A 15799-nucleotide genomic window follows, 5' to 3' on the forward strand; every position below is an offset into this window, starting at 1 on the left:
AAATCCTAGCATTTTACCATTTTATATATATATAAAAAAAATTCATTTATTACAATAATTAAAATAAGAAATTAATTAAAGATTGTATAACATAGTAAATATGTAATATTTTTATCAATATATAAAAATAATATAGAGGAAAAATCATTTATTCTTTCCTAAAAGTTAAAGAGAAAGGTCGACGATGGAAGCGGCAAAATTTATTTTTTTATTTATTAGAAAATTAAAGTAATAAGATGAACTTTTGCCACCAGGGTGCGTAGTGTAGTTAAAGTACACGCCGTATGAGAAGAAATACTTTATAGTCGCAGCTGAAACCATCGTGTTTGCTTGGTGTCTCCGACGTTATCGTAGAACCACCCCATAAAAATAAGTAAAAAAAAAAGAAAAAATGAATTCTCCGCAAGATCTTATCTATAAAATGACATTAACATCTTGAAGTGGAGAAGAATCCCTTTGTGAAAATTGTTTGAATATTGCTTCTGTATTTTTGAGTCAGGTAAGTGAGTTGCTATAGCAACAAAACCAAACAACCCTCGAGGACTTAGAAATTTGTTTATATCGTCGCGTAAATTAGTCGTAAAAAAAGAAAATTAATAAATATATGCAAAATACACATGCATAAATGAAATGTGACAATTTAGAATGTAATTAGTCGATGATAAATTATTTTTCTAATTAGTTAATGCATGAGGAGGAGTACGCAAGAGTAGCCAAATGTGAAAACAATGATCAGCACGAGATTATAAATTTCGTATTAACAAAAACAAACCGTTTATTCGTGCTTAAAATTTAGTTAAATACCTTTAAAAATGACGTCGGAGATATCTGCCACAATATAATATTCATAACTCGATGGTTCGTCTTTATCTACTCGACACTCGTTTAAAATTAAGGGCAAAATAATAAATTTTTTTTTTAAATCAAAGATACGTGATTATTTTATATGTTTAAAAGGATAAAAAGTTCATTCAAGCGATTTATTTGGCAGGAAAGTTGACTTTACCATTGTATACAGCGAACTTAAACCCAGGGTGGCCCAAACGTCATTTAACCGCTGTAAAATCTATATTTCTCCCTTTCTTAAATTCTAAACTTCAACTTTAATATTTAGTAATGATATTAAATAGTAGTAGTAAAAAATAGCAATGATATTACATTGAAATCTAATTTTTACATGAAGAAATAACCTTAAAATCGTTTAAAAAATGTATTAAAAATATTGTTTATATATCGAGATTTTCAATTAATATATATTATATATTAATATATCATATAAATTCAGTTAAAATTATTAGTTTTATAAGAGATTTAATGAATAAATGAAAGTGAAATATCATAGAATTTAGAAAAGAACAATTCTAGAAAATAAAAATGAAGAGAAGGTTGTTTCTTCTCGAAATGATTTTTCTTATAAGCTTAAATATATAGAGATAACATTAATACTCTTATATAATTTTAATCTTATAAAATAAATTATTTATATAACATTTTTTAGTAAACAATTTTAACACTCTGATGGGCGGAGAATGAATTTATTAAAATGAATTAAAATATGAATAACATAATACAATTACGTATGTATGAATTTATAAAATATAATGTTATTTTCATCATAATATTTTTCTAGGACACATTACAGTAAAACCTGTCCAAAACGGAACCTGGATAAACGGGACCGTGCCATTTCGGTTTACACAAGTTTTACTGTATGTCTTTTCATACGTCACACATAATTAAAATTATTATTTATGTATCTAAGGGGTTGTTCATTAGTTACTTGTGCCACTTTTGACCCTCCCGTTGTGTACATTGGTGTACTATTCGCAAGCCATTTTATATATAAAGATATAATATTTTATTTTTTCGTAATTAGGAATAACAATTAACAAAATCTGTAACATCAGATAGCAGAAAACAATGAAAAATATGTTAATACAGAGTTTATCTCATACATTTGTTTGTATTAGGAGTAGAATTTAGCCCTCATTTAATGATAACTGTTGAGAAAGTTTTGTATATTAGCAATTTACAAATTAATAATATAAATAAACACATTTTTATTTATCTAGCTCATCTCTATCTATACATATTTTATTATTTATCTACTATAATAACATATTAACAATAAGTTATTGTTTATTATAGGGAAATCTATATCACAATTTAGGGAATAGTTCTAGGAATAGTTCCGAATCTTCTATAGAAGATTCGGAAATAGAAGAGGAAAAAACAAATAAAAAAAGACACAGTCTCGGAATACATAATGTTAAATGTATTTTAATAAAGTCTTTAATTCCAGTTTTATAATTAAGTTTGATTACAAAGTTTTTTTTATATTTAAATTTATAAAATTTAATTAATAATATTTAATAAGTATTAAAAGTAAGAAAATTATTATTTTGTATCTAAAGGGTTGTTAATTAATTACTTGTTCAGTTTTTGTGAAAACTTTTAACTCCCCTCCCCGTTGTGTACAATGGTGTACTTTCGACAAACCTCCCTTTAATCAACTGTACAATACTTCTTACAATACCGTGTAGACAATACCTCGAACGCCTTCTTTCAATCGTGTACAATGTAAACCCACTCCCTTAAACTGTACACTTAATGGACGGCCCCTAAATGCAGTAAACTATGCATATAAATCCTAATAGATTAAATTACTACACACTGAACAACTTGTGATGTGTTAATGTCGTTTATATGCCATTTTTTGAGTTGTTCGATAGTAAAATTGTTTCTAATATTTAATTTGAAATGTTTCTAATAAAATTAATTTAAACATCTATTGTTTAAATTATAACATGGCAATTTAAAGAAGACTGCAATAATTGATCTAATAATTGATCTATTGACCAGAGCATTGTAAATTTTGAATAGGGCGACAATGAAGAATGAGAGGAGATAAAATTGAATATTTTAAAATTTTATTTTTTTTGTTATTTATTTTACCATTATAACTCAAGATATTGCATTATTATATATATTTTTAAGTGCTAAATGGAAATACAAAGTGAACTCTCTCTCTTTCTCTCTCTAATTCAACTTTTCTTAGCATTGATTTCTTCTATTTTTTCTCACTGTTTCATAGATATATAAACAAGCTGTTGTCGATTGATTGATTTATTTCTTTTAAATTATTTTTCCGTAGAAAAATTATTAAATTTAAATGGCAAATAATTCAATTATAAACAAAAGAATGAGTGTTGTTTCACTTTCTTGTTAAGTATTCTCATCTACTAAAACGAGTTATCGCAGTATTTACAATAGTAATTTTTCAACCCTGTTTTTGTTTTTAATTTAAATTATTGGGGAAGAAAAAACGAAGAATTGGCTAACCTATATTGTAATGGATAACAAACAACCTGTGATTTTTCAGCAGACAACAACAACAACACACATTACTCGGAAACAATTTCCAGAATGTTGTGTTGTCTGCTAAATATCAAAGCATAACAGCTAAAAACTACTTCGTTGATCTGTTTAGCATCTGACCTTCTTGGTTTGATTCATTTCGTGTCATTAAAGCTAAATTTTTATTAAATCTTTTAAAATTATTTTATTTTTCATGCGTGTTATATGGAATTGTGACATTAATATTTTTATTTTTCCTGCGAATTAAAAAAGTTTCCAACAAATTCTTTTATTAAAAAAATATTATTATTATTATTCTGGAGAATTAAACAAACAATTAATGCCATACGTTAATTTTAATTGCATATTTAAATTTTTTAATTTTTTTTACTTCTGATTATAATTTTGGTTTAGTTAAAAATATTTTAATGTCTGCATTTTTGAAAGAATTTTAATATTTAAAATTATTGTTAAAATAGTCATTAAAATTATTATTTTTTTATTTTAAAGTACAAAACGTTTAATAAAATATCGATTTTTTAAAATCTATATTCTTGCAATTCTTAATTCTTAATAATTCTTAATATCCTTTGATTTATGGATTAATCAGTTTTATATATGTTAATATAATTAAATAAAAACAAAATATTTAACTACAACCCTGTTTGGTGGACAACTCTGAAGTTCTCAGGATAGAGGAACAACAGGATGACAACATCATTCTCCTGTTGGATTCTTTTAATTGGAATTAGTGAATAATCTATAATGTAAAATAATAAATTTTAATACTTTAAATGCCATTTAGGCTTTATTTTTTGAAAATGATAACATAATAAAGTGTTTTACGACATCGTATTAAGTATATTTTCCATTGACACGTAGCAACTTAGTTTATAGTTTTCCTCTTTCCCTAAAATTGAACACACTTTTCTGGTACTACTAGTGTCTAAACTAGAGTTGTTTTACTGTATATGTAAGTGTTATAATTATATAATATTGTCTGTTAATTTTTTCATTTATATGTTATATAACCAAGGTGGCAAACTTGGTTCTTCTAGATCCTTATTACGGCTCCCGTATATCGGACCTCTACCCCTTATTACTTAAGAGTAGGAACTAGACTTTGGCCTTATACTCGTATATATATATATATATATAATACCGTTTAAATATAGAATGTGGCTCTCTCCTATTTTTGATACGCAATGTATGGCTATCGTGACACAGTTTAGCCACCCCTGTTAGCTTCTTTCTGTAGAAATTAATAGGACCACATTTTATTATGTAAATTTACTAAAATATAAGGATAAAATAAATTTTAAATTGAAAATATCTAAACTTATTAATAAAGTAAATTTCAATAATTCCTAGAACTTCCAATGTGATCTAATTAATCTTTAACTTATCAATTCTTCAGAATATTTATCAAATTAATACAAATTAATCTTCGTATATATATATATATTAACACCCGATTTAGATTAATTTATAATAATTTGCATAAATTTAGATTTATATGCAGTAACTTGCTGATTGCAGTTAATGTGTTTCATGCTTTGTAATTAGACAGCTGCAATTCAATGATTTTAAACGACAAACTCCTTTGTTTGTTATGTATAACCTAATAAAATTATCTGTAAATAAACCGTCATATGCTTACAAAATTATTAAATTATAATATCTTGATACTGGCTTGTATAAATAAAGATAATGACCGTCTCTAAACAGATATTATCACTTGTGATTATATACAAATAAATTTTAAATTTAACTGAATGACTTTATACTCGTTTTATATAATTTTAAATAAATATTTATACCGTGGATTAATATTAATAAGGTAAAACACTTTTAAAACTTGATAAAATCCTAGAATTCAAGTAATATTTGTCTTATACTTTGAAGGTTATTAATTGAGAAATGTGTAATTAAAGGCATTCCAACGACATATCAAATAAAAATTTTCTATATTTTAAGCTAAATAAAACTAATGAGCGGATGTTTTTTCTGTTAATAATTATCGTCTGTATATACAGAAGCTATTTAAATACATGGAAATGGTGAGAGGTTAACGCACGTGTTAAAAACCATTTTCTTCTCCAGATGTGTCTCTTTGACGTGTTTATTATTAAAGATGCGAATGGCATCAAAAGAAAAATAAACTTTTATTATTTCCAGTTTTACTCCTTTTTAAATAACACAATTACTATTAATAACATTGTTGATTTTTAATTATTTTTTCTTAACAAAGTACTTAAATCTCTAAGAATTAAGAATGTACTTTTTCACAATTCTAATGAAATTTTTGCATTCTTCGGAATTCAGCAGCTGAAAAACATTTCTTATAATTGAAGTAATTTTATAACAAAATTGAAAATGTTTTTTTCTTATATTTGTTAATATGTTTAAAAATATTACATAAATTCTTAGCTTTTTTCCCCGAAAACTATTTATTAATTAAAATACTTTACATTATATTAATATGTTCTTATTTTCAATTTTACAAATCGAATTAAAATAAATTCTAATCTTAAATTCTGTACCTATTTTTATTATTTTCTTGTTGTAATTTTTCTTTCAATTATGTTATATAAAATATAGTTAATTCCCGAATCAATCGTTGTGCTAGACGATACTTTCCCTTCTTTTTCTTACCTGAAGGCACTAAGAAAAGTGGGCTTTTTAGCAAGCCCTTTATGGGTTCGGTCAGGCCCACAATGGGGTGAGGAACGTGGCCCTACATATCCCCGAAAATTGCATCTGGAATCGATCCTGGGTCCCCAGAGCGGTAGGCTGCCACCTTAACCACTCGGCCATCCATGATTGCTCTAAGATTGCTGATAGTGGACCTTAATGGATAACGCTAGATTAGATTTTTGATTCACGAGGTTTTAACGTGTAATGAGATAAAATTTGATGTAAGAATATATTACAAAAAATGTTTATGGTGTTTAAAATTTGAAAGAAATGCCTGGAGACAAACAGTAATTGCTTTTAAGTTAATCTTTTTATAAAAACGTAGATTGCTTGCTCACTAATTTCTAGATTTATTTTAATTTTACTTAAAGTAATTTAAGTGTTGTTAATAATTAGAGTAATTAAATAAATATATAAAAATTTCCGTATGTTTTATTATACGTATCATATACTGCGATTACAAGAGATTAATTATTTTTATAACGTTACGCTTTGAAATAATTTAATATTCTTTTGTAATAAAAAGTAAAAATCTTGATTTAAATTATTCTAAAAAATACTCTTATAATAATAAATATTTTATAGAATTAATTTGTATTTTTGCAATATGAAAAGAAGAATTATCCATTCTTAAAATCTAGCAAATATGAATGGTTCCAAGAAACTGATTGCGACGAAACTTCATCCAAAAAACAAAATATGCCATTCAGCTCTAGGAACAATTATAAATAAGCAAACATTTCGGAAAATTAGTGAATCGTAATGGAATTCATGTTTATAAAACACGCGTATTATTAGTACAAGCAAAAATTTGCATCTGGCAAACAAACTTTGCACATGTAGTCAGCCGTTTTGCGAACAAGTAACGGATGATTTGTGTTGACAGTATCTGTTTTTCTCGGCCATTTTTCAATATAACTCTTTCGAATTTTACGACACGGATGTGTTTCTACAAAATAAAGTTCTATAAAACAATTGTCTCTACCTAATCATATTTTAAGTGCATTGAAAAAATTATTCATATTTTGAACTTTCCCACCAGCTACCGAGTGGATAAAAACCACCGAACACTGGTCATGTGGTATTTTCCGGGATTTCTTCACGTGTATATCTAAATAGGGACCAATTTTCTATTGAGTTTTCCGTAGGAAGTCCTACCGGAAGACCTTTTCCTTTGGCAAATTGCCCATGTGTTGCGTTGCTTTTTTCCATCGATCCGATCCTGTTTTAAACGTTCAAATCGTAAACAAGTAAGTATTTTCATATTTTCAATAAATATTTTTATTTATTTTAACTGAATAATTAGTCAGTAAGATACTGTATTTCTTTCGTCGTGAGGGATCATCTTCCAATTGATACAGGTTATTCATAATTTATAATGTTCTTCAAATTGAAACATCGTATCCATTTCTTACACGTGTCGTCTGTCATCTATATAAATAACTTTTGTGCATTTTTCGTGACGTAATTTACAGAGGAATCGAATATAATCTTGCAGCTTTTGATTAAAATACAAAACGAGTTTTATGCTTTTAATCTACAGTGTTACATACATATATTGAAATCACAACTAGTTTTCCAAGATGTTAACCTAATTTTCGCGTTTTCTGTCTTATGCTTCGTTCTACTTATTTACGTTCCTTAATACTCAGTTGTATTCAATTTATTTGGTCTAGTAGCAAGATGGCATCGTACCCCGTGTGATTCACAATATGAGTAGGACTTCCATAATTTAGGTAAGTAATTTGGATCAATTCACTAGTGGTCGAGTGAATAAAATCACCGAACAATAAGATGGCCTAATCCAAGATAGACCTTAGAAAGACCGTGCCATAGGCCATCTTAGAGCCTACCAAATGGAAAGAACTTCATACAGTTTCATCATACAGGGTTCAGTACTTTTCTAATTTTTTCATTGTCTGATATTCTTCCTCTAACATCAATTTTTCAGCAGTTTTCAGTACTGATTTATCTTGATTAAGCTTCGTAATACTTTTCTATTACATTTTGTTGAAGCATATGATAAATAAACATAATTACATGCTAGAGCAACTCGTGTAAATTTAATACAGTGCGCTTTTAGTAGAGTAATAGGTCTGTATAAGTTATACTAGCTGATTTAAGTAGTTAAGTCCGCTTGTAATAGGAAAATGGAGCTTTATGCTTTGTCACTCTTGTTACAGAACTAATCAAACTATTAATAATTTTATGCAGCTGTTTTTACTCTGTTTTAATATCTCTCACTGCTAAGCTCTGAACATATTGAATTTCAAAAAAAAAGACTTCACAGAAGTTTATAAATTACTCAATTCTTACCTCAATACCTCCGATAAGAAGCTTAATACCTGTCAATTCTGTTTTCTTCATTTTATATTATTGTGTTTCTTTTAAATAGAGGACATTTTGAATCTTTATTCAATGTAAGCTTCCCATTCTATAGGGAATTACTCTATACATTGAAATAAATTATTGTTATTTTTCATTAGTGTAATTATATAAATTTTAACCATTTACTTCACACTTATTATAAAAGATTATTTATTTAGAATAAAATATTTTAAACAGTTATTATATACAGTATAATTATTAAAACGTGTAAATCTCAAGCATGATCAACTCTGAACAGTACAATAAACAAATTAAACTGTTGATAGTATAAACAGTTATATTATCTTAAGAGCGAATAAATTTTAAAGTAGGAAATATTATCATTAATCACTGAATATATATGTATGATAATCAGTATTTACGGAACATTTGATAAAGGATATTAATTTATTACTCATTTTCTCTTTACTGTATTTATCTCTCATTTAAGTTAAGATGAAATTATCATGGAAGCAATGCATTACACTTAAAAAGTATACATTTTATATTATATTTTATACATTGTCGTATAAAATTAACAATATTGTAGTAAATCTTGTACGTAAATTAAATACCTATAAATGGAATTAATAATTAAGTGAAATCCTTTTTCTGAAGATCCAATTCTATGTTTAATTAAAACATATAATTAATTCTTGTTTAAGATTTAGATGATTAAAAAACTTTCCAATTAAATATGACTTAACCAGTTGGAGGAGGGTCGAGACAATTTTATCATTCTGGAGGACCCGGGATCGAATCCGGGCGGTCGAAAAACCCCAGGAATTTTTTAGCGGGTGGTCTTTCTTAGATATAATATACATTATTCCTGACCACCCGCCTTATTGTTGGCCTGTCCAAACTCATAATGGGCTTGATTAGTGTCCACGGGATAGAAAAAGTCCAAAAGATAAGTTATAATGTCTGTTATAAAGCATTTGTGAATGGGTAAAATGACAGATTACCATTGATAGATACCATTATACTTATTACATAATGTTACGAGTTATAAACTTTTCTCTTTTTTGTTTTTTAATAACTGTAATGTTAAATAAGATGTCATCAACCCATGTCAAGATAGGTTATGAATTCAGATCTTGTATATCACTTCACATTATGTCAAACTAACTTACTGAAAACGTGGTAAATAAACATTTAATTTGTAGGTCAACTAATGAGGAGCACGAAGTGCTCCTGTCTAGACCAATGAAAAGGATATTGAAAAAGTGTTGTACTTTCGCCAGCACTACATGAAATTGGTTTAAAGTTTAAATAATTAAAATATTGTTTCATTAAAGGGAAAAACACGGTTGCAAACAATTAAAATAACGTTCTTAATGTTCTAATTGAATGTCTATATGTTTTAATGTTATTACTCGGATGCATAGTCTCTAATAAAGGATCCTCTTATTCTTTCGTCGTGATGAATCAGAGAATTCCTCATCCATGTAGGACGATTCTATTATAGTTTCAGCTCTCTCTAAACTTACACACAGCACATACAACCGATAATAATACACTTCACAATAATCATCTAGCTAATCTCATAATAACAATGTAGTAATATATCTCAATTCTGTGTTATATATAAAAAAAATTAAAAGTTCTCTCTATTTTTAATATTATTTTTATTACATTCAATTTAAATTATTAATTATATAAGTTAGAATTTAAAATTTAAAACGAGCATTTATCTTTGTTTAATTTATTTCTATATATAAATATGATTTTTGAAAAATATTTCAGCATTACACATTGCTTTTAAATTGGGATTTCTATAAATGGTAATTTAATAAAATAAAAATAGCTTTGTTTTAAAATTACTTATTTAGCAATGAATTGTTTACAGAAATTATTCTTCACAAATCTTAAAGTATAAGGAAGTGTGAATATAATTAAATTACATTCACACTTCCTTATACTTTAATTGCTATTATTTTTGTCAGTTTAATGGGCTATTAAACACGAGTTGCAAAGCTTTGTTAATTTCATGACAAATCTTGGTTTAAATCCAGTCTGGAATTATATTTTTTTATAATTAAATAGTATCAAGGCTCTGTATCTTTCATACACTATAAAATAGATCCCTCTGTACTAACTAACATTAAGACAATTAAATAATTGGGTTGCAATTTGATAGGAAATTATCGTGTAGTTAATTATTTTATTTATTAAATTTCATCAAAATTAATCTAAAAATGTATGCCAATTTTTATAAATATAATAATTTATTTAAAATATCAGAACAAGATTTTTATTTTACTATGAAATACTTTAACTTTATTTAAATATACATTGATATTAATTTAACAATTAATAAGCTCATATTATAAATAATTACTCACAAATACATCATATGCATGAATAAAAGTATTCACAAATTTCTGAGTGATGAATTAATATAAAAGTTTGCAAGCAAATCTGCTGTAAAATATAATGTAATACATACAGTGTGTGTATGTGTTACATTATATATTTGAATATACTTAAAAAGCAATATGCAAATTAAAATGCGAATCGTTTACCTTCTTTCACATAATAATTGTATCATCCTGAGTTAAGTTTTTACAAAATTTTACGAAGAAAAGAATCGAGCAGAAAAGAAATGAGAAAAACCTTTTTGTATCATAGACAAGGAAAATCTTATGAAAAAATCTATTAGAGCAATTCAAAATGTTATTAAGAAAGGTGATCAAAATAGGATAAATAAATAATTTGGTGGGAAGCAAGCTCTGTGTGAGATCCAGGAGTTGAAGCAGCTGACCCCACTCCCTAGACACTAAATGTGAGATCGGGGCTGTGAGACTCAGCTCACATTGTACAGGATGGTTTAATCTCCTACAAAAAGATCATTAGGATCTTCTTACGTCAGGGTTCCTGACTAGTTAGGAAGTTCAAGTATGTGTCCTAACTCGCGCTGAAATGGCTAAATCCGAGTGATCGAAGGGATATTAATTCGTAGAAAACGATAATGGAAGTAGGCTTGTTTAATTAACTATATAGTTAATTAAACAATTAATATCAAAATAACATTAGATAAGCTCAAATTTCAATACACTGATTACACTTACAACCAATATTACCACTATTTAACCTATTCAACCAAAAGTTCTATACATATCCGTCGACGAGACAGTTTGCAGTAAATCATTATTGTTTACCTGGGGATGTAATGCGGGAACCTTTTCTTAAAACGGGAAGACTTCTTATATCATTCTTTCCTGATGGGATCGATGCATCAAAAAAATAAGGCGGGAACAACAAGGAACTCATTTACTTTGCTAGTGGCAAGTTATTCATGTCGTGAAGCTCGGATAAAAGGTGATTTTCACCTTTTATATCGAATCACTTGAGCAATGAGGGGTGACCACGATTCTTGTGTCACATTTCTAAAACTTTCGTTTTAGAAAGAACTATCCTCTTTTCCTGTGAACATAGGAAGTTGAAGATGTTACCATCGATAAAATTTCCTTCTTTTTCAAATAAATAATAATTTTTTATTTTAAAACTTTTTTAAATATCAAAATGTTCCCTCATTCAATACCCGGTTCTCACACACTAAGTGAAAAAATGAAAAGAAATGTTTTCCGTGTGGACCTCACAAGGAACGTCCACACATGGCATTGCTGCTAGTTTGTCATAAAAAAATGTCTCATTCAACAGTAGCTAAATGGAAAAATGCGGTGTTTAATATGTAATGGACTGGTTACCGCATAGTCCAGACTTAAATTCCATGGAAAATGTGTGGCAATGCTTTCTCGAATGGTCTATGCTAACGAGAAACAATACGTAACCATTGATGAACTGTCAGTTACAATTGATGGAATAAAATACTTCCATGAATTGTAACACTTGTCAAAAGCAATGCCTAAGAGGATTTACAAGTTAATTCAAAATAAAGAAAATTATATTAATTATTAAGCCTTTATTTAAAATTGTAAATTTACTATTATATATATAATTATTTTACAGAAGATTTGGTTGGAATTTTTATATTAATTCTTCACTCAGAAATTCGAAAATATTTTTATTCATAAACATAATGTATCTGTGAGTCATAGATACCTTGTAAGAGATCCGAAGCAAATCGAAGGATTGATGGAGTTCACCTTTGAATGGAGGTGTGCACTTTTTCAAGGATAAGTGAACTTGAATAAGTGAACTTTAAAGAAGTTCACTTATTCAAGGTGTTCACTTTATGGAGTTCATTGAGGATCACTAAGGATGGAGGGAGGTCACTAAGGTATTCGTTGAGGTATTCGTTGGTAAGGTATTCGTTGAGGAAACTCTGACTAGGACAAACTTTTGGTGGCGGCGGATTCTCGGAGGAACGAACTGTCCCCTTCTTCGGCGGACGAACTTCTCTGGTGGACCAACTGTTGTCGTCATCAGTCATTGCCTTTTATTGGGGTCCTCCTTCTTTTTCCCCTTGCCCTTTTTTGGCAATGTTGCAGCGCCTATGTCCAATAACAATTTCTTGTCGCCAAGTTCCTGGTGACACATTCGATGTATCATCTTGAAAGGGAAGTGACTCCACAGAAGGATTAAATCATATCTTTTACAATTTTAACAATCGTGGGAGAAATTATAGCAAATTTTTAATTAAATTTTCAGCCGAAAAAATATTTCTTTTTTCTCAAGTCTGATCTATCACGATTTCAAAGAGGAAAGCTTAATAAAATGCTTTTTTAAAAATTTCAATAAATTTTTAAACGGAACAAATTACATAAAATACTAAAAATATTTACTTTAATTTGAAAATTCCAAGTTTTAAAAGAAATTTTATCTGTTCATGACCTAATTGGCAATGTGTTATATATTCTAAACATAGTTTTAATGTATAAATAAACGACTCTGCGATTTAAATTAATTTGATTTTGAGTCGTGTTCGAATATATTTATATAAAAATTAATTAAGTAAATTATAAGAAAAAATGCATGTTCAATTTATTTTTTTAAAATAGCAGAATTTACAGGTCATTTTGAAAAGTCATTTTTGTTATGTTTCTCATCAGAAATTATTACTGATCGACTGTAAATTTTATCAGTGTAATCAATTTGGGTAAGGCTTGGAATGAAGAATAATGTGCTTTAATTGATGAGTTTAGCATACTAGATTAATGGCGAATATCTTTACAAAATACACTTCTTTTTAATTAAAAGTAAATAGTTCTAGATAGTAGAAAGAATAACTTAACCGAGTCTGGATTTAGACTTGGTTTTGGTCCTAAGGTATGGCATATAACAGGCTTTTTTTCCTCTTCTAATTAAAGATGCATGTAAAATTGTAAGGGTGCTATGGAGGCATAACGCAAAAACTAAACCATTCAATAAACTTGCTAATTATATAGTAAGGCAAAAGGTATATTTTCTGTCTTAAATTCTCTCTAAATTACATGTTATGCATTTTTTTAAAACATCTCCATTGTGTAAACTTTAAAAATGCCTCAAGACATCATCTCGGTCGTTCAATGCGATGAAAAACAGTTGTCAGGATGGAGACAATTTAGACACGAGCCAACCTATGTAGATTAGAATAATGAACATTTCCCTACTGCTATCATTATCAAGATTATGGAGATTTCAAAATACAAGTGTTTCATCAATTCTAGATCTTTCAAAGATTAAACACTGTTTAATAATCTTATTTTCTTTTACTGCTAAAAGTTATATGGAGATAAAACTGCAATTTCAGAGAGGTTACTAAATCAACTCTAACACGAAGATTTTACCACAGATGCCCCTAAAACTTTTACACATGATATCCTCTCAGTAGTGTCTTTTCATAGCGTTTAAATTGGAAAATTCAATTTAAACGAATTTTATAGAACATGCAAGTATTCTCAGAAGATACTCTGAAAGATGTATCGCGGCTCAAAACTCTCAAGAAATAATTTATTTCATAAAGAATGGACACCTCTACAATAGCGTAGATCAATCGATTTATTCTTAACGTATATAATAATTTTTACTGCTTAATTGTAAATGTTATGTTCAGAGTCTTGCAGAAACCATTTGTATGTTCTTAAAGAAATCGGAATTTTTTATTTTATGAGACTTCGCGAAAACAATTTGTAATTGGGGAGGAAACAATTGTCAAAAGGCATTTCCTGTTATGACAATGGCGCGTTATAGCTTCACGGGGCTCAGGCAAACTTTGATTAGGAACCCCAGGTACAGTGTTTTCTTCAGGATAAATATTTTCTATTAAAAGATTGATTTGGGGCTCCCTGTTGGAGAGGGGGTCCTCACCAACAGGGAGTCCCAAATTAACCCTTATATTTAAATATGCTCCTTAATTTAGTACGAATTAAACACAGTTTAGAACAGCATAGAACCTTACTAAGTGTTAAAAAATAAAAGTTATAATTTTATACTATTATATCGATTTTTGTGAAAGATTTTCTTATTAAATTGAAATTTTTATCTGAAAATTTATGCATAAACTGTTGAATTTTTAAAACTAAATTTTCTTAAAAGTTTTAGAATATTTCATTTAATAAAATTCATTTGTCAATATTTCAAATCTTTCTGTCGTAAGTTTAAAAATCTTTTAAATGATCAACATTTTAGACTTTTTCACTAGAAATAAAAAGAAAATGGAATTTTATAAATTGATAATTGTATTTCGTCTGAAAAAAAATTTAATTTATCAAAAGAAAGCATTGAAAAATGTTTTTAAAATCTTTCGATATATGTAATAAATAAAATTTCAAATAAAATATTGACAATATTTTACTTTTGACTCGCTTCCTTATATTTTTTTATCAATAAGATTTTTATAAGTATTATCTTTTATACAGATTCAAGTATTGATTTTTTTTTTCTTTTTAACTTCACCAATTCTCTCACTCTGTTTTACGAATTTAATATTTGACTGAATTTTAATAAAAAAATAAATACATTTACTACTTTTATATAGAAATTTCTCAATATTTAATCAATTATTGAAATTTATTATGTATTTAAAAATACATCTGTATCCACCAAGTGGATGAAATCATTTAACACTGATTCGTAATCATTTAACACTGAGTCGTGGGTTCGCACCTCACTAAAGGTGAGGTGCGAACCCACTAAACCCACTAAAGGTTTTCCGGTTTTATTCACGTGTCGAACACCTGAATATAAGCCAATCTTTGGTAAAAAAAAATCTTCTCAGAAATCACTCTTTGGCAGATCGCCCATATGTTGTGTTGGCTTCTCCTATTAATCCAATTTAATATTTAAAAAATATTTAAGCAAAGCAAACATTTCAGAAATTATTATTTTGAATATTATCGATTTTTTTTATTGTTTTTCTACTCGTTTATTAAGTATATTTATTTGTAATAATTTACAAATAAATGAGCAGTTGTAACAAAATCCATCAGAATGA

General features: G+C 27.6%; 1 protein-coding gene across 1 annotated transcript in view; it reads left to right on the forward strand.

Annotated features, from left to right (window-relative positions):
• The first annotated feature begins 293 nt into the window (after window positions 1–293).
• Window positions 294–15799, forward strand: part of LOC136989703 (uncharacterized) — a 60920-nt gene continuing 45414 nt past the window's right edge. The window contains exon 1 of the mRNA XM_067287941.1: window positions 294–499. The gene's annotated coding sequence lies outside the window, so the exon portion shown is untranslated. The remainder of the gene's footprint in view (window positions 500–15799) is intronic.

The sequence above is a fragment of the Centruroides vittatus genome, unplaced genomic scaffold (assembly GCF_030686945.1).
Source record: "Centruroides vittatus isolate TY-2023 unplaced genomic scaffold, ASM3068694v2 scaffold_752, whole genome shotgun sequence".
Taxonomy (NCBI): Eukaryota; Metazoa; Arthropoda; class Arachnida; order Scorpiones; family Buthidae; genus Centruroides; species Centruroides vittatus.